Below are 20,568 nucleotides of genomic sequence, written 5' to 3'. Positions count from 1 at the left end.
CATCATGATCTCTAGAAAACCCTCATCACCGAAGAGAACACAACAGATTTTTACAATATATATAATTACGTGACTGGATATATGACTATATATGTAACGGCACATATCAATATATACTTTAATGTGTATGAGAAAGCTCCAAAAATATTTTCTGATTAGTTCCTAATCATCAATGTCCACAAAGCCTCTTAGACCTTAAATTTTCTCTTCTTTACATGTGTTTTTTAATGCTATATCCCTTAAAATGGGCCACATAAAATTTACGATTTTTTTAAGCGGCATTAAGTACCTTCATATTATTGTGTGATCATCACTACCATCCATAACTTCTCCCCTTGCAAAAATGAGACTCTATAACTATTAAATACTAACTTCCCACTTCTCCTTTCTCCAACCCCTGGCAACCACCACTTTACTTTCTGTCTCCATGAATTTGACTACTCTAGGTACCTCATATGAGTGGAATCATAAAGGATTTACCCTTTTGTGACTTTATTTCACTTAGCATAATGTTCTTAAGGTTCATCCATGTGGTAACCTGTGTCAGAATTTCCCTCCTTTTTAAAGCTGGATAATATTGCACTGTATGTATATACTATGTTTTGTTTATCCATTCATCCATTGATGGACCCTTGGGTTGCTCCCACCTTTTGATTATTGTGAATAATGCTGCTATGAACATGAATGAACAAATAACTGTTCAAGTCCCTGCTTTTAATTCTTTTGGGCACATACCCAGAAATGGAATTGCTGGATCATATGAAAATTCTATTTTGAATTTTCTGAGGAACCAACATACTGTTTGCCATAGCAGCTACATCATTTTATATTCCCACCAACAGTGCACAACAGTTCCAAATTCTCCACATTCTTATCAACATTATTAGTAATATTTTTAATAGCAACCATCCTAATGGGTGCAAGATGGTATCTCATTGTGTTTTTGTTTCTCATTTCCCTAAGGATTAGTGATGTCAAACATCTTTTCATATGTTTATTATTCATGTGCATATCTTCTTAGGAGAAATATCTATTTAAATCTTTTCCCCATTTTTTAATCTGGTTTTCTGCTGTTGAATTGTAGGAGTTCTTTATATATTCTGGATATTTGCCCCCTTTCAGACATGATTTGCAAATATTTTCTTTTGTGTTGTGGTTTTCCTCTTCACTCTCCTGATTGTGTCCTTTGCTGCAAAGCAGGGGTTTTTTTATTATTATTTTTATGTCATCCAATTTACCTATTTTTCTTCTCACCTATTCTTTTGGTGGCATATACAATGATTTATATTTTTTAAATATAATCTTATTATTCACAATTCTATTTTCTCTTCTGAATATTAGTGTTACATATTTTGTCTTAACTGATATTACATTTTCTATAAATTTAACTATGTTGTTACTGGGTTGAATAATCATTTGCTACTGGAGGGATTACTAGACCTGTGAAAGCAATCTTTCCTTCTGTTCAAAGAGAAAAATGGGTATATGCCATGCCTACCTCACCTGAGCCTACCACTGGCATCATATTTAACATTAATGTGTTACCCTCCATAATCATTTGTCTTTCTAAACATAGACTACTACTTTATAAGTATTATAATAAAAGATTTAGTAAATAGAATCCCTATAATGAAAAACTTAAATATTACTTTAATTTTTATAGTGAAATAACTAACATGGAAATAAATAGCAAGTAAACATATAACGGCTCCTTAAGTGTATTTAACAATTGCAGTATTATTAGAATAGCTATTCTAAGACTTCTAAATATGCAAATAATATTGAATCATTTATTCACCATCATTCAAAGTTTACTCAAGAGTCAAATATAAAAGAATCCATCATACCAATGTCTAAATGTTGTCAGCACACTCTAGAAAAAATATTAAGCCATCATCTTTGGTATTCTGCATGTGCCAAATACCCTAAGATCAGCATTTTAAAATTAATTCAAGATTTTAGATATTTCTGGATGAATAGCTAGAAGTAGCAACTGCCATACTAAAATTGTATGTGTGGTTCTAAATATCAAACATCTGGTTTTATGCTTTATTTCTTTTGAACTCTTTCATCTAGATATAGTCCTAATCCTCATATGACTTTGCAAACTTATCCTATTATTTCAAATCAGTTAGTAACTATTAAAGCAATAAATTCTATTTCAAATAAATGAACTTGCAAATATTAATCCAATTATTGAAGAGATCCTTTGATAGTTTGCAGTTTTAAGCAGTGATTTTTTTATTTCCTAGAAATTTTTATTACTTAAAGGGATTTCAATTACTAAAACAGACAAGAAAAAAAGAGTTTTACACTATTATCATCATTAAATATTCAATAAAAAATTACCATGCAAATAATCTTAAGGTACAGATGTACTAAATCAGAAAATTTTACCAAATATTTAAGCAGTACTTTTCACTGAACTTTCACTTAAAATTTTTTTTCAGAGAATAGGCAAAGAGGGTAAATCATTAAGTCAACAAAATTATTACACTATACTCAACAATGATTTTTTTTTTTACAATGATACTATAAGAAAAGAAAATTACAGGCAAATATCTCTTGAACACAGACGCAAAACTGTCAACAAAATTTTCACACGTTAAAGAAAACCATCAACAAAACAAAAGGCAACCTATAGAATGGGAGAAGATATTTGAAATGATATAGCTGATAAGGGTTAATATCCAAAATATATAAAGAACTCACACAGCTCAAAACGAAGAAAACAAAAAATAGAGATAAAAAATGGGCAGAGAACCTGAATAGACAATTTCCAAAGCGACTTTCATTCGTTGGTAAGTTAGCAGTGTAGTACAATGGTTGAAATCATGGCTTCATGCCTGGACTTTGTCACTTATGAACAAGTTATGTAATTTCACTAAACCTTCATTTATTTACTTGAAAACTGAAAATAATACTAGCAATAAATTAATTAACACCTGGGAAAAGTATAGTAAAGGTCCTTAAACATATTAAATATTTATAAAAATCACCTGCTATTGTAATTGTTTTGCCTACATATTCACAAATAATAATTAGTAAAAATTTAATTATAGTTATCTCCTCAGCCTGAGGTTGGCATTGATATTTGGACAATGAGGAAGTGCCGAAGCATCCCAGAATTTTATGTTCATTGAAGCTTTGGTCCCTGTTACAGCAACAAAGAACCAGAGAGCTATACAGCCATAAGCATATTTACTCAATCTTGAGGTCTCCCAACTGTTTCCTTGAGCCACACAGCACTTACCTTCAATCTCATTTATGCAAAATGTTTGAAGAAGAAGATGTTATGGATAATTGACTAAATAAATGTCTAGTTACTGATGAATCACTGTTTCTCCCTCCATTGAAATGTCTCTCAACAAGTTCAGCAAGAACTTTAAAAAAAGAATTCTTTTCTCTCCCCATCTAATTCAACTTTTGGTGGTATTTCGAATAGCTGACCACTTCCTCCTTCTTGAAATCCTCACTCTCATTGGCCTCCCTACCCTCACACTCTCTGGGATTTCTTTCTAAATCCCTTCTCAAATCTTGTTTCTACCTTATTTCTTAATCCTGGGATCTGTGGGCCCTTCTTGTCTAACTCTATAACATCTCCTTAGGTGATCTCACCATTCTCTTCACTTTAAACAGTATCTGTCAGGTAATTCTGAAATTTGTATCCCCAGTCCAATCTTCTCTGAACATTAGACTGTGTAGCCAGCTGCCTATTCTATATCCCCTCTTAGATGTTGCACAAACATCTGTAACATATTATGTCCAAATTAAATGCTTGATTCCCAGCCATAACTTACTTCTCTCATGCTCTTCCCAGGCTCATTTAGCACCCATCAGAATGCTCAAACCAGGACTCAAACATCACACTGTTGTTTCGGTCTTCCTTATCACCATCTCCCGCATCCAGTCAGCAAGTCCTATCAGTGTTATCCCAAACCCATCTCAAATCCATCCACTGTCCTCCATTCCTCTGCCATTATCTTAGTTCAGGTTACCTGGTCTAGACTCCTCAACAGCTTCCTAACTGGGCTCCTGGGCTCCTGACCAAATTCACTCACTATACAGCATTAAAGAGCTTTTCTTTAAAAAAAAAAAAAATATATATATTTATTTATTTTTGAGAGAGAGAGAGTGAGACCACAAGTGGGAGAGAGGAGCAGAGGGAGAAGCAAACTCCCTGCTGAGCAGGGAGCCCAGACTCAGGACTCAATCCCAGGACTCTGAGATCATGACCTAAGCTGAAGGCTGATGCTTAAGCAACTGAGCCACCCAGGTGCCCTAGAGGGCTTTTCTTAAAATAAAAGTTGAATCAGGGCACTCCCCTGATTTAACCCTGTAAAGGTTTCCCATTGTACTTCATATGTAATCCAAAAGCCTTTCTATGGCCCAGATGCCCTGACTCAACTAGCCCCTACCCGCTCTCCAGCCTCATTTGGTACTGTTCTCTTCACTGATGACCTATTCTTCAAATTCCCATGCTCTTTCCAAACTCAGGGCTTTTGTGCATGCTATTACCTCAACCTGGATAATGCTGGGTCCTGTTCATCCTACATCTCTCAATGTTAATGTTACTATGTGAAAGAGCCCTTACCTGACAAAGCAGTATCCTCATCCTGTTATTCTCCAGATCAGACTATTTTGTCTAGACATATGTTTATAAACACAGAATATGTTTATTACCTCCAATCAACTCTACACTCCTTGAAGGCAGAGACTATGTCTTTCTTGTCCATCACCTTATCCTGGGTGCCTAGCATAGTATCTAGAAAAGCAGGGGCTCAATAAATACTCTTTGAATTAAAAAAAGTAAGAGATTGCCAATTTCCAGATCTTGAGATACAGTAAAATAAACTTATCTTTGAATCTGCAGTGATGATAATTTAGACTTTTATAATGCTTAAGGCATTTCAAGATCTTACACCATTTCAAGAATCATCATGAACATTTTTCTGTACATTTATTTTTTTTCTTTTTAAGTTTTTTATTTTAATTCCAATATAGTTAACATACAGTGTATTATTAGTTCCAGGTGTACATCTCTTTGCACATTTTAAAACGTGTTTACTAGTTGCGGTTTCCATTGTTTTGATCCTGATTAACTACAGATGTACACCACTCCGAACGTTTTTTTTCCACTATGAACATTTGGTAAAGGTAAAAGTAAACTTGGTAAAGGTTTCAAAATAAATCCTTGTATATGTTTTTTAAAAATACCTTTTTCAGGGGCGCCTGGGTGGCACAGCGGTTAAGGTTCAGCTCAGGGCGTGATCCTGGTGTTATGGGATCGAGCCCCACATCAGGCTCCTCTGCTATGAGCCTGCTTCTTCCTCTCCCACTCCCCCTGCTTGTGTTCTCTCTCTCGCTGGCTGTCTCTATCTCTGTCAAATAAATAAATAAAATCTTTTTAAAAAAAAAATACCTTTTCCAGATCTTTAACCTCTACTTCAGGCATTTGCAGGGTTGGGAAAAACCTCCATTGGGGTCTTCCTGGACCTCTCCTCCAGATCCTTCTCACTGTCCCCAGAACCCACTATTTTCAGGCTTCTTCTTGCTGCTCTGGACCCACCTCCAATGCCCTCCAGGAATTCTCAATTTGGGGGCTTTGTCCACAACTGCCTTCATCATCAAAACTTGCCAATTTTCTATTTTGTCCCCTCAGATCCCAGCTAGGTGACCACCAAGATAGTTTGATAAATTCAAGCCAACACTGTCACAATTTAATGTGTTGCTCTTCCCAGGTAAGATTTAATTGTTAACACAGACCTTCAACGCTTTCCCAAGGGATTGACCAATGAAGAACTTCACAATAATATATGTGGATGCTGAGGTTACTGAAGGCCTCAAATCATTTTTTTTTTTTTTGACAGAGATGGCTCATGATACATTTTAAGAAGAACATGGGGAATACTAGCTACACATGTTCTGATTTTCTGAAGCAGAATTTCTTTTATATGTGGCATTTATTGAGAGGCAAACATGTCTGCCCCTAACACGAGCAGGGTATAGGGCAAGAGATCCATATACCGCATGTCTAAATATATGAAGGTTACAAATAAAGGGGATAAAACTATGAAGAAATACGTTTTATCCTTTTATCTTGACAAGTATACCTTCACAAAGACCTGAAAGCCCAAGTCAAGTTTAGAACAGAACACAGCAGGCTTCAAAAGATGAACTAGCTTCTATGCTGGACCAAAGCTTTTCTCTCATTCTTTCCCATTCCTGGCTTGGTCTGCACCATGAGGAGCCTCACCCACATGTATGGGAACATACCAGTAAATCTAAGCTCTGCTCACAACAGCTGTAAGCAGTCACTCCTTGATACCCACTGGGCCCAGGAGTGTTCCTACCAGTAACTTGGTCTGCCCCTGGGAAGATGCACCTGAGGAGGAGGTTGACAGGTCCTGTAAGAAGACTAAGGGTCATTTGGTCAGGGAATTTCAGGATCTTCCCAGAGCCTCATCTAGCAGCTTGGGTTTGGGTGGACAGGTCCCCCTAACTCTGTGGACTCCTTTCTAACCCTGAGAGTAGGAGCACATCCAGAGAGAAGCCATAAAAAGGCCTTCCAAAATGTAAGGCCCAGAGCAGGAACCCTTCCTGGGCCTAAGGGTGGTACAGAAGACAAATATCAGGTCCCCATTCTACAGATATGGAGGAGCAAAGCTCATAGAGAAGATCCCAGAGCCTGAGATCTAAGTCCAGTTCTTCTTGACTAAGAAGCTAGTGCTGTTACACCATCAGCATGTGGGACAGACCTATTATATCCCTATATACTTCCTTTAAATTTTCAGCTATTCTCTATCAAGATGCTAGCCAGACCCAGGCAGTTCCTTCCCAGCAAAACGAGGGGCCAAAGCCATAACTGTGAGTACTGGCAGTCCAGAGCAGAAAACAGTGCTGGAGCCTATGAACCCTCTAAAATCATCCAGATACCCCTGTCTGTAACTGATTTCTCATTGCCATAACAACAAAGAGATAAAGGCTGCCTAAAAGTCTGTCTATTGACTTCTACCTCTAACCCATTAGTCTCACTATCCTTGGCCAACTGGAATAGTTTTGGATACTGGTTGAGATAAGGTAATTTAAAAAGGAAAGTCACTATCTCTTAAGTTTCCCTTATTCAGCTCTTGAAAACCTATGAGGCAACTATCAAAATATTTTAACTAGGACATGGATTTTTAAAAATTCCTTATTAATCTAGATTCATGTACAGAGAGCACAAAAAAGGACAGAAAGGAACAGTGGAAAACTTAATCTTTCATTCCATACATACAATGAGACTCCTACAATGGACCATGGCAGGAGACAATAGTCACTGGGGATACAGCAGAGAGTTAAATAGAGGAAGTCCCCGGTGTCACTCTGGTCAGGAAGACCAAAAACAGACAAACACATACATTATCTTTGCGAGATAGACACTAGGAAGTAAAGGAAAGCAGGGTAAGTAGAATGATGGAACAGCATGCTTGCTAAATAAGATGGTCAGGGCCTTCTTAGCACAAGCTTTTGAGTAAACCAAACCAACCAAATCTGCCCACAGAACGTGAATCGTTTTACTGTTATGCCATCTAACATTTTATAATGCTCACTCCACACCTTTGAAATCTGGTATTAGGTAAAGGGTCAGCATGTTAGAGTTAAGACAGAAATAGAAAATAACATGGGAAAGAAAATGAAAGAGGCAAAGGGAGAAAATAGAAAAAGAGTCCTAATTTGCTTTATGTAGGCTCTTAAATGAGCAACACCATGTTTCAACTTTCAGAAAAGTAAATTTCATTTGTCAAGGGACTGAAAAAACCCATGTGTTCAGAGTATTCATTATAAAGAGAAATGCTGTGACTGGGTAGGGGATCAAGTCTTAAATCAAACCTCTTGACTACCCTCCAATATGCCTGTACATTACTTCAAGAAAATGTGGCCATAGTGTTATGAAGTCACACATCTTGTAAATAAGCAAAACAACAGGTGTTACACATCTGTTCTTTCACCGATCTTTGGAATCTATCTTTAGTGAAGCTACAGCAGAGTCTATAAACTATTGGAGAAAACCAGCTGAAAAGCCATGCCTAGAGAGCTAAATTCCAAGCCAATAATAGGACAAAAATTCCCAAGAGCTTAGGACTAGATCTAGCATTATTTCATAATTTTATCATTGACTACAGCAATGAAATTGAAGTAAGTTTGCAGAAGTCTGTTGCAGCTTAGGCAAGGTTTCTGCACTCATTATAATCTACAGAAAACTCTTGACCTTTATATTTTAATTATAGGCATCATATTTAACTTAAGAATCCAAGTTAGAAATTTCAAAATCCTCTTCAATTCATTCTTTACCCCTCCCATATCAAACCTCTACCAAGTCTATCAAATCTACTTTTTAAAATTTCCTTTGAATCCATACCAACTTCTTCATCCTTACAAAACCTAATTTACCTCACCCCCTTACCATTTCTGATCTGTAAAAGTACAGCAGACTCCCAACTACATTCTTTTCCTTCAGCCTGGTTCCCCTTGATTCTATCTCCCTACTGCTCAAGAATTCTATAACAGAGATCTAATCACTTTAGTGTTCTGCTTTATTAAAGTCTCCTGGTGGTTTTTCATTGGCCGTTTCTAAGGGAAGCTCTCAAGGCTCTTTCACAGTGGGGTCCTCAACTCATCTGGCCAGTCTCATGGTCTGCTACCTCCTTCCAAACAAACTTTATACCATCAAACTCTTCACAATTCCCCAGATGTGCCAGGCTTCTTCTGCACATGCGGTTTTGGCTATTGGGATGTCTTTCCAATTTTCTTTCCAACTGGTGATCATTTACTATGCCTTCCACGTGTAGTTCAAATGCCATGTCCTTTATGAAGTCTTTAAGAACCATCACAGAGTTCATTTCCTCACTACCCTGCAGTCCAACAGAGCTCAGTAACCACCTCTGCTTCAGCGTGGTCTACACTGCATTTTAATAACCTGGTGCATTCTGTCTCCACTCTATACTGTACATCTTACAGGAAAAAAAGTATCTTATCATTTGTTCAAACATTAAATAATGTTTAAACACTGACATTTAGTAGGAGCTCACTTGATCGATTTGTAGGATGAATATAGTCTAAGGCAACACATTTCCAAAATTAAACAAATGAAGGTTCAAACTGTTAAGTCATATATCCAGATATGGACTTAACCTTTATAGAAGATATAGGTGGAGAATTATTACTAAAAGAAGGCTCAGTGAACATAATTTCAGTTATTTAGTGAGATGCACAAAAGATACTACTACTGAATTTTTCTTCCATCACAGAAAATATATCCCCTGGTTCTTAATGTTTACAGTCCCCTAAAACTGATTAACTCTATCACATTTTCCCAAACTTCTGTGTTATTTCTCCTGTCACTTCAAAACTAGTGCCTACTTCCCAGAGAGTCTCCAACCTCAGGTTTCCTTTGAACGTGCTTAACTGATTCTCTTCATCCTCGACAACTTGTGTTATTGATTCACTTCTCTGACCTATCGTTGTCTCCATCAACTTTTTTGGGTACCATTCTCAACTTCCATCATTACGCGTGACCTACGTTTGTTCGGATTTCAATTCTCTAGCTCCATTTCCACAGATATATCTTTATCAGTGATCCAATGCCACTTAAAATTTTAAATTAACATAGACATGTTTTCCTTATGTATCACGTTTTCCTAATTTTCCCATTTGAAGGGCTCTACTAACTCTATGACCTACTAATCTTACAATCTCATGATTATTTTTTTATTTCTCTCGAAGAGAGGTATCAAGACCCTGTGGGCTTCACAAATGTCATGGGATATCATGGGTCAGGCCTATTATTCCCACTCTTGCATTCACCACCCATCAATTTCCAAACTCAATATGCAACTTCCTCACCTGATTATCTCACTAAAGGCCTACAAAATAGCACCGTAAAAAGCCCCTTGCCTCTCAATTTCTCCTTTTCGATCTCCCTTTGGCAAGTGCTATCTGCTCTCCTCATCTCTGGTTTCATCCCAGCTTGGATTCTCTGTCTTACCAGGCACGTGACTGCTCACTCCCACCTCTAAGCCTGCACACATGCCATTCCTTCTGGCTGGAATGCCCTCTCTTGCTGTCTTCTGCTAAGCCTCTTTATTCTCTGCCTCTTTAAGATATATGACCTTAATGCAGCCTGCCTCAAATAATCCAACTCCAACCCCATTCATTCTATTTTTTCCAGCATGTTTTCCAGGTTATATATTAGCATCTCTCCAGCCCTGTTAGTTTGTATTCCTGCTAATTTTTCATTTTTCACTTTAATTTGTATTTATGATGTCACTTAGCCATACAACTATGGTTTCTATTTGTTTTGTTTTCATTTAAATTCAATTAGCCAACGTATAGTACATCATTAGTTTCAGATGTAGAGTTCAATAATTCATCAGTTGCATATAACATATATATGCATATAATACCCAGTGCTCATCACATCACGTGCCTTCCTTAATGCCCATCACCCAGTTATCCCATTCCTCCACCCACCTCCCCTCCAGCAACCCTCAGTTTGTTTCCTGTAGTTAAGAGTCTCTCATGGGTTTTTCTCCCTCTCTGATGACTTCCCCTTCAGTTTTTCCTCCCTTCCCCTATGACCCTCTCCACTTTCTTATGTTCCACATATGAGTGAAACCATATGATAATTGTCTTTCTCTGACTTATTTCCCTCAGCATAATCCCCTCCAGTTCCATCCATGTCAATGTACAACTATGGTTTCTATCTCCATATATTCTCTTGCCTCTAAAATCATCCACTCTGTGTACCCACTGGGCATTACTGCCTCCCGGGGAAAAAATGAAGTACAATTTCAGGAGGAGAGATTAAACAGAAGGACCATAAAGTAGATGGAAATTTTCTATTTCTGGAGAATATGATGGGCTTCCATCTGTTTTAGATGGTTTCCTTGGATGGCAATGATTCAGATACAGAGATAATGTCCTAACTGTGATAATAATCACATTTGGTTTTCTTTCACCTTTTTGTTTTTCCCCTGACTTTTTCATATCAGGTTCAGGCTCACTCCCCTGCTCTATCACTATATCTTCTCCCTCTTTTCCAGGAAACCCCACTTAGATGCCTCGCCAGTTTGAGAGATCAGACTGGACAAAACCTCATGGAAGCAAGTGCCAGTTACTTCCTCCATTTTCTATCCCCTAAGGAGAGAATGAATTGTTCTACCCCTGGAAACCCCCTTTCTCTTTTCCACCCATTCAAAGAATCCTGTCCACCCTTTAGGTACATTTTACACCATCAGAACATCTGAACACCTCAGTGGCTCCTTTGCAGGAGCATATCAAAAATCTCAAGTCCTACAGATCTCCCCTCATGCACCAGCAAGGAGAGGCTGGAAACCACACATTTGGTAATCTTTTTTAAAAATCTCTTTAAAAATGACAAGTACTGCTTGGTTTGGACTGAGAATAAGAAATGCCATTGCTCTTTTCGCTTTTTGTTGCGGGTGGGAACAGGGAGAGACGTTGGAGTGGTTTTCCTTCGGCCCCTCCATTAACAAGCAGATAACCTCCCGAGCGTCCCGACCATTGCCTCCCCCCACCCATCTTGCTTCTCAGACTTCTCCAAGCGGAAGATGGGACCAAGCAGTCTTGGAATTGTGACTGGAAGGAGGCAGCACAAGTATCTCCTCCACCCTCGCACCTCCCAACCTCAAGCTGGGGCTCATGATCACACTGCTGCAATTCCTGGATGGTTCGATTAAAACTCTCCGCATTTTCAGGGTGCTGGGTTCTCCTCTTTTTGATCCCCAGCCCACTGCGCCCTGAGGCCGGCAATGAGTTCTGGTACCCTGTTCCTCTCCGTTTCCCAGCCTCCCGTGCCTCTGGGGCTCCTGCAACCTGGCCTGCCCACCACCGACTCGCCGGCTGCCTCCCTCCCTCCCCCTACACGGCGCAGGTTTCGCTTACACGCCCGCCCGCTCACAATGAGCTAGCGTGCCCGGCGGCCGCGGCGCGCTTGGTTCCGCGCCAACAAACTTCTTCGGGACCCCGCAGTGCCCTAGCGGGCTGCGCGGCGCCGCCTCCCTTCTCACGGCCGCGGTGGCGTCGGCGCCGGCGCGTTGACGGCCGTGGCGGCGGGCTCTCGCAGCCAAGGCGGCGGAGGCGGGGGCCGCGTTCTCCGAGCGCCGGGACCGGGACGTTCCCGCGGCGGCGGCGGCGGCGGCTGCAGGGACGGCGGGGACGGCGGCGGCGCTCGGTCGGGCCGCGCTGCGCATGCTGCAGGGTAATTAAGGAGCAACACCAGACGCCGCGAGACTGGCCGGGGCTGGGGGAGGCCGGAGTGCTGGGGTGCCCGGCCGCGCAGTCCTGCGAAGCAGCGCTTGGGACAAATACCCGCATGTCGGAATAAATAACCCCCGACCCGAGAGCCAGGCGCCGGAACCTCGCGTCTTCCAGTTTATCCCCCTTAACTGTCTTCTCGCTTCCAGTGGGTAACGTCTCCAGACGGAAACCAAAAAGAGGACCTAACGGCATGCATTTATATTGAGTTTATTTGTTCTGTGCATTTAACCCCACGGATGTTTTTTTTCCTTCTGTATTTGATGTCTGTTCTCACCCGCATCAGCAGTGCTCATAGCTCTCCTTTACAAACACACGTAGCTAGAAAAACCACCTAGAACTAAAGTATAAGCTATAAAGCCTGCATTACGTGAACATCTGAACACGAACTACGTTCTATGTAGTATATTAAAGTGGCCATATCGTGCCAAACGTTCTTGGTCCCGTCATTAAGCTACCTATGGGAATGCGTAATTGCAGGTGTGCATTATTTATCTACCCAAACACATGTACATGTGCGGCACCGTTTTTACATTTTCTTGAAAAGCAGATGCACGCAAATGACCAGAAACATGAGCAGATGACAGAGACCCGGCATGTGTGCGAGAGATCAAGTGAAAGGGCCGGTGGCAAAGCTGCGCAGCTTACCTTGAATGTGTGTTTGAGCCCCTCAGAGGCGCAGTGGAGTCCGGGCCGGGCTGCCGCACCGCCGAGGAGTGGCCCGAGTGAGCTCCCTGCGAGTGGGGAAGGGGGACGCATCTCTGCCCTTATTAGTCTCTCCCAGTGTGACCCTCCCACTCGACGAGGACGGAGGACTCCGCAAGACAGGACTCCGCCAACTCGTGCACAGGTTCTCCTTAATTAGAACAATGTCGCCTTGGAGCTAGGAATAATGCCTTTCAGGTTTATGTTTTATTAGCAGTTTCACAGATAGAATGACTATTGGATGCAGGTGCTAGAGCGTCTCACTTTGATTATGAAGTGTCTTCAAAGTATTGCATGTGGCATACATTCACAGGTAGATAATTGGCTTTTTAACAGTTGAGCTAATAAAAAAAGATATCATTTATGTTTCATTTTTCACTTTTATGTCAGGAGTATATATAAAGTTAATCAAGAGAGCCTTCCCGCCTTCCAGTGTTCATGGGTACACGTTTGTGTGGCATGAGTTGTCTCAGAGTACCTAAAAGTATTTTGTGGTTTTAAGTATTATGACTTTCCATGGATTGGTACTACAAATCCTGGGGTTTGAACTTTTTGGGATCCCTTTGAACATAGGAAGGTAACATTTTTCTGCAGATCTCTGTGCAGGTATTTGTGTGTGTGTGTGTGTGTGATACACCCGTGCGCGCACACACACACATAGTGGGTATAGATGTATATTTGTAGGCATATATACATATATACATATTCTGTGTGCATATATATACATATATATATATACACCCACGCATATATACATATATTTGAAAGAAAAAAAAGCATTATAGAATTCAGAAAAATAATGAGGCATTAGAAAATGGATAAATTGGTTTAATGTTCTTTAGTTCAGTATTACCATAGTTGGGGAAATATTATAAATTATGTTATGGATCCATAATGGTGAAAATCAGTAAGCTTAAAAGTTACCTTAAACCAGAGAAATATGCTTCATGTGTCAGGGCTCACAGATCAGGTAATAAATAAAATTAGGCTGGCAAAAACCAAAAATGTTAAGAAAAATTTTAGGAGATAGCTCCTTTCCACTTCATTTAAGTGAAACTATTAAAGAGTCAACTACTGATTTTTAAACCTGTCTTTCATTGTAATCAAAATACCTACAATTTTAGTCTTGCATCCATAGTGATGTGAACCATGTTTATATGTCAGAATTTAAAACCTCTTGATGTGTTTCCTTCTCGTGTGATTTTCATCACTAATTTTTGGCTGACTGTGGAAAGAGGCCAAGGAGGGAGGATATCACATGAGTCACGCTGCTCAAATGGCCATTTGAAAAACATGATTCACAAACCTTCATCAGACTTTTGGTGATCATTCTCTAATTTTTTAAAAAGTGTTACCCCTATTTGAACCTTTCTTTTTCTTTCTAAGCAATTGTACTTTACCTTTCACTTGCGAGTGAATGGAAATAAGAGTATCCAGGCTTTATTTCTCTGATAGACTATTATATTCATCTTATTTACATTTAATTGGTACTATTTAAAGTAAGGTTTTTAAAACTATTTAAGAGAAAGCCTGAAATTTTGCCTCTAATTCGTGTTTTAATACAAGTAAATCAAATTTATTTTAGTGTTATTTTTGCAAACATTTTAATAATTTTATAATCTTTAAGATTTTTTTTGAAATAACCACTGTTAGATTTTTGCTTCAATCTCAAATTGCTTCTTTCCCTACTCACAGCATTGAACTAAACAGGAGTTTGGAAGAAAGTGAGAAATGATTAAAAGTAAAGATTATTATTATCTGTTGCTTACTTTGCACCAACAATTCAAGGTCAATAAATATTCCTGGTTTTTCTTCCAGGAAAGTGTTCAAATTGGGGCCAGTTTCATAATTACAAACTATGATAGCCCTAGGGTTTGGCCCTTTAAGCCAATTCTTTTCACTGAATTTTAAAGTGACTTCAAATAGAAACAGCCCCTAACTGAGAACCTTTTATTTATACAACCCAAATACAATTATAAATGATCAGTTTTTCCACTTGCTTCTGAAGCTACTGCTGGTGAATGCACATCTGAAAATAATAGGAGAGCTGACAGGACTTTGAATTCTGGCAAACAGCTTGCAGGGCTTCTAATGCCCAGTTGAGCTGTGTGCATGTGTGACTTTAAAAAATTAAAAAGATTTCAAAAGCAAACTGCTTTCAACATTACGTGCCATGGAAGACACGTTTAACTATTTTTATGCCATACGAGGAATAAATTCCTTTTGGTACATTAAAAAACTGTTCCGTATTTGTGAAGCCCCACTTATATAATTTAAATGATATAAAAGGAACATTGCACCCTATTTTGATAATTGCCCCATATAAATTTGAAGAATGTATTTTTTTTCCTGAGCCTCACTTCTCAATCTGGGGTAACACGGCTATTTCTTTTTCTTTTTTCTGTCCCTCTGTACTCCCAGCCATGTTACTTTGCCTTTTCTCTTTTGTAATTTCTTTCACTTTTCCCCTCCTCCATAGTTTCCATTTTCCAAGAAGAAAGAATTTCAGCATTGCCCCCAGCTAACTTCTTAGTTACCCAACTATAAGAGTGTTCATTCTCTAGTGAATTGATGGGGGGCACAGCCAGACATGACTCCCATACGTATCCAATAGGAGTACTTCAGTGCGTCAAGAGTGGCTGAACAGACGGTACTGTTAACTGTAGTTACCAAATCTGACTTGTCATCGCTAGCATGCACTTCCCACTCTTTCCTTTTTAGACCAGTACTACACATTATATTCTTAAGGGTAAACAGAAAGTCAGCATATCAGTTCTAATTTTTTAGGAATCATCAAAAGTAAGGGCATTTAAAATTTTTAAAGGCTATTTTTACCATCGTTTCTGAAACTAATTCTCACAGAGAAAATAATGTTCCGCTGGTGGTGGTTCTGTTTGCTTCCATTCCTGGAAGACATTCTAGCTCCTCACATTGACTCAGCTTAGAAATGAGAGGAAGAGGTGATCATAGATCTGACATTCACTTCGTTTATTAGACTTACTTCCTAGGGATCGGTGACCCTGAAAGGAAATATGGTAATAGACAAATGCCTGACTGGGGAAAATGTTTATTAATACACATCCAGCTCTCAAAAATATTTTTTTAAAAAAATGGAGACAGATAAATATCCCAATAGAAAAATAGGCAAAAATGTGAAAAGGCCATTCACAAAGGAAATACAAATGGTCAATAAATGCATGAAAAAATGTTCAATTAAATTAGTATTCAAGGGAATTAATTTCTAAAGGAATGATTTTGTCCCCTATCCATTTTGCCAGGATTAATATTAGTGATTCTATTCAGTGTCAGCATAAATGAGGGGCGTTCTCACACTTACAGAGGAGCACAGAGTAGTTGTCTTTCTGAAGGGCAGATTTGCCATATTTATTTAAAGCTCTAAAAACTCTAAAACCGTTAACTGTGGTTATTTCTGAGTTATGATTATGGGAGATTTTTATTTCTTCCTCTTGATTATCTATGATAATATAAAGTTTCTATAGTGCATATGTATTACTGTTGTAATAAAAATATAACAAACAGAAACTAGTGTGGTATTTTTTATATCTCCAACAAATTAATAAAGCAATGGTGTTAAGAGAGCTGAGAAATTTGCCTCTCAAGTACTCTTCTCAATCATTGCCAGCAGGAATCTTCCAGGTAAAAATTAGTATGTAACTTGAAACATTTCAACTTATTCTAGTGATTTCTCTAGGAAGCAGAAATTAATTAAACCATTCATTTAACACAGTTTTAAATGCCTCTTAAGCTGAGCACTGTAGAGTATACAAAGATAGGTTGCATGTGGGCCCCACCTCCTGGAGTTTAATATTTAACAAGAAAGAAAAGACATGTATACACGTACACAATGATAATATGAAGTGAAAATACAAAGTGTGATAAAGTAGATATAAAATACCTTTAAAGGAAGAGGGAAACTATTAGTATGTAGAAGCATGAGGGTCAAAAACTTCCGGTGAACAAAAATATATCTATTGCTTTATCAGTCTAAATAAATCTACTTAAAAGTCATCGTAGAATCATAGTACTAGAAGGGCCACTGTAACTAAATAATTATTTGTGAAATGATGAGTTTACTGGTTCCATAATAAATATTTGTTGAAAAAATCAACAGAGGGGAGAAGAAAAACTAAGAATCAGCAGAGAATAAACCCACTTCTCTCCCTATTCAGATGAGGAAAATGAAGTTCCGTTCCTACTGAGCTAAATGCTTTGCTGGGAATTCCAGGCCTGAAACAGTGTAACCTCAGTTGGCTCCCGTCAGACCCCTTAGCTGCACAGGAAGCCACGATCAGATTAATCGCCGGTAACCACAGAATGAACATGCCCAGCGCCTTCTCCGTGCTCTTACTCGTGCTGCCTCCAGCCGAACCTCAAGGTGGCGATTGAAATTCTGCCAATCATCTGCGGCTTATTTCAGGTGTTCTCTACAACACGGCTTCTTCCTGTCACCAAACTCTCCCCACCTCTAGAAAGCAGAGCAGTCACTTTTTAATGACAATCTACTTTCTGCTACCTCGTTTCACACGCATTTCTGTATTTGGCCCTCTGACATGATCGTAAACTCCTTGAGGACTAGAATGGAGTCTTCAACTTTTCTAATACCCAGAGCACCTAGTACAATAAATTGCTTTTTCTTGGTATAATCTTCAAATATTGTTGAAATGAGGCCTGTAGAGGTTAAGTAACTAAGGACATACAATTTTCTAATTACAAAGCATAGACTGAACCTCAGAGTTAATATGGAAAAATAGTAGGCTCATTTTTGTATGCTGTCTAGCGAATTAAATTATTACACTGCTAAAGTGATCACAGGATAATTTGTTCTCACCTATAAAGGGTTCTCAGAACAGGGACTTTTCTAGTGTGTGTGTGTATGTGTGTGGACAGCATTGTATCAAGACAACAAGACCATTATTAGTTGAAAATGTCCCCATCATCTGTCCCCTTCACTCCTTTTCCACACTAAAGGATAATCTTCATTATTGACAAAGAGAAAACTATTTAATCTCTTGTTATTCTTAGAACATGAAAAAGACCCCCAGTTAAACTTTGTTCTAACTCCTGAATGCTTTTAAATAACAAAACCTTTACAAGACATTTAAAAAAAATTTCAACATTGGCACAGTATAAATGATTGGTCAGCTAGTATATGAATCAGGTTTATGTCTACAAAATTGTGATTCTTTTCATTGTAACCTCTTTTGGAGCATTTATTTTCAACCTAAAACTTATTTAGCTTATTCTATGATTCTCATGAAATCATTTTAAAAAAATCATTTGCTAGGCATGGTGCTAAGTGCTTTACATATCTCATCTTTTTGAAATCCTTCAACAACTGTGTTGTCCTATTTTCACAGCTCAGGACTAAGGCCCTGAACCAATCCGACGGAGCCAGGATTTGCACCCAAGTCTGTCTCATTCCAATGCCTAGGCTTTTACTCACTACATTCTGGCACACCGTCTTTAATCACTTTTCAGCAGAAATATTTTGCAACTCTGCATCACCCAACAGACTGGCTAAATGGGTGCTCGGGGCAAAGGAGAGGGCTCAAAGTTATGTGGCAACAATTTCCCTTATAATACAAGAAAGACGAAATAAACCTTGAAGTCTCTGTTTTAAGAAAAGAACCAATTTTAAGTAAGAGAAAACCATGAACTGAATTAGTTGGACTTAAAATTATTTTATTTATTCAGACAATGTGCAGCAATATGCTTTAGTCTGTGCTAAATTAAAAGGAAAAAAAATTCCAAGAAAGAAAACTAGGGAAAGCACTTTGCTTAGTTGACTTCTCAACTAAGGCAACATAAGATAAATTTGACTAGACTCTGTTCTCTCTCAAAGGGGACAGATTTACCTGGTTTTCTAATACTCAAGGACATTCTTGCTGTCAAATTATTTTGCCATAAACCCATTTTTATCCATTTTAAATGTAAACTTCTATGTTTATAAAAATCCCTTTCAAGTAATTATGAGAAGTCATAAAACATAGCTAGTGAAGGAAGCAATGATAGTTCATAAATCTACTCTTATTTTTAAGCACTTTGGGTGTTAACCAGAAACTACAGAATATTTTTTTCTTCTCTTTTATATAGAGCAGCTCTTTATTTTTAATAAAAACTTCATAATAACCTTTTGTCTTTTGATAGCTATGTTGAAATCCACTATCTTTTATCTAAAGACTTGTTTGCACTGGCTGCCAGATAGAGATACTCTTTGGCTAATCCTATCCCTAACCGTGGTCCGTGCTCAGCTGGTTCTGCGGTGGTGCCATTGCTCAGTTTTGACCCCAGCCCTGGGGATGCTGGCCACAACAGGAGCCAGGTGCCATCCGAAGCAGAGGAAGGGTCTGCTTTCTCCATCAAGGTCAGTCTTATGTCAACGGATTCTGTTAGAATGACATTCTCACACTAGATGACACGAGTGGTATTTTCAAGCAGAGTTTGGCTTCTCTACTCCATGTATCATCAGCTTATTGCTGTATAATAACCTATCCCAAAAACAATAGCTGAAAAAAAATAACCACATATTATTGTTCATGAGTCTACTGACTGAAGTTCTTCTAGTCTAGGCTGGGTTTGGCTGATATCAGTTGGGTTCTCTTATGTGTCTGCCATCAGCTGGCAGGTCAGAAGATTGGCTGGTGATCAGTTGGCTCAACTGGGACAAGTCATCCTAGCCTCTACATGATCTCTCATCCTCCAAAAGGCTAGCCTAATCCAGGAGACGATAGGGATTCTAGACAGAGTGGAAGCCCACAATGTCTCTTGAGCCTGGGCTCAGAACTGGCACATGGTCACTTCTACCACATCCTATGGGCCAAAGGAAGTCCCAAGGCCAGGTCAGAGTTAAAATTTCTATTCCTTGAAGGGAGAAGCTTCAAAATCATACTGTCATGAGCTCAGATACAAGAGAGTGAAGAACTGGAGCCACTGGTGATTTTCTCTGGTTTGGAGAATACACAAAGGGCATCTTCATTCAGCCCACCAGTGCTAAGCCCCATATTCTCCTCTAGATACCTGTAGTCTCTAGAACTGCCAAGAAGCAACAGCCAGTGCAGCTTGATAGGTCTTATCCCTCAGCTAATTCCAGCTGCTCTCACTTGGGATCATGGAAACTGAAGAGACTCTTCCCTTCACTCTCCCCCAGAGGTATAGAGAACTGGAATGTGTGCAAGCCTACCCTCTCCTTCTTAGAAAGCCTAGAGAGAAGGTTTCCACGTGTCCTGCTGGTGCAAGGGAATCCAGCAAGCTTCCTAACTTCAGAAATCTCAAAGGAAAAAACTTGTCTTCAGTCTTTTTAGAAAGTCTCACCACACCTCATGAGAGATAGATTGGGGGTGACTAATAAGAGACCCTTCAGCAACTCTTCATTCTCTTTCTTCTAGAAGAACTCTTTCTTTTGTAGCTCCCACTACTTTGCTAATGACAAAGACAACCAAGCCAGTTGAATATTTTTTTCAACCCATGAGAGGCCTGGGAAGCTAACTTACCAGAATCTTTCTTTTCTTGCACCTGGCCTTTGGA

The 20,568-nt window shown here is 39.0% G+C and overlaps 1 protein-coding gene across 1 annotated transcript in view; it reads right to left on the bottom strand.

Annotated features, from left to right (window-relative positions):
* COL19A1 (collagen type XIX alpha 1 chain) overlaps positions 1-13,057 on the bottom strand; it is a 300,849-nt gene extending 287,792 nt beyond the window's left edge. The window contains exon 1 of the mRNA XM_057303991.1: positions 12,967-13,057. The gene's annotated coding sequence lies outside the window, so the exon portion shown is untranslated. The remainder of the gene's footprint in view (positions 1-12,966) is intronic.
* Between the last annotated feature and the right edge of the window lie 7,511 nt (positions 13,058-20,568).

Source organism: Ursus arctos, unplaced genomic scaffold, assembly GCF_023065955.2.
Source record: "Ursus arctos isolate Adak ecotype North America unplaced genomic scaffold, UrsArc2.0 scaffold_29, whole genome shotgun sequence".
In the NCBI taxonomy this organism is placed as follows: Eukaryota; Metazoa; Chordata; class Mammalia; order Carnivora; family Ursidae; genus Ursus; species Ursus arctos.
Note: the sequence above shows the minus strand (reverse complement) of the source record. Positions and strands in the feature narration are given on the sequence as shown.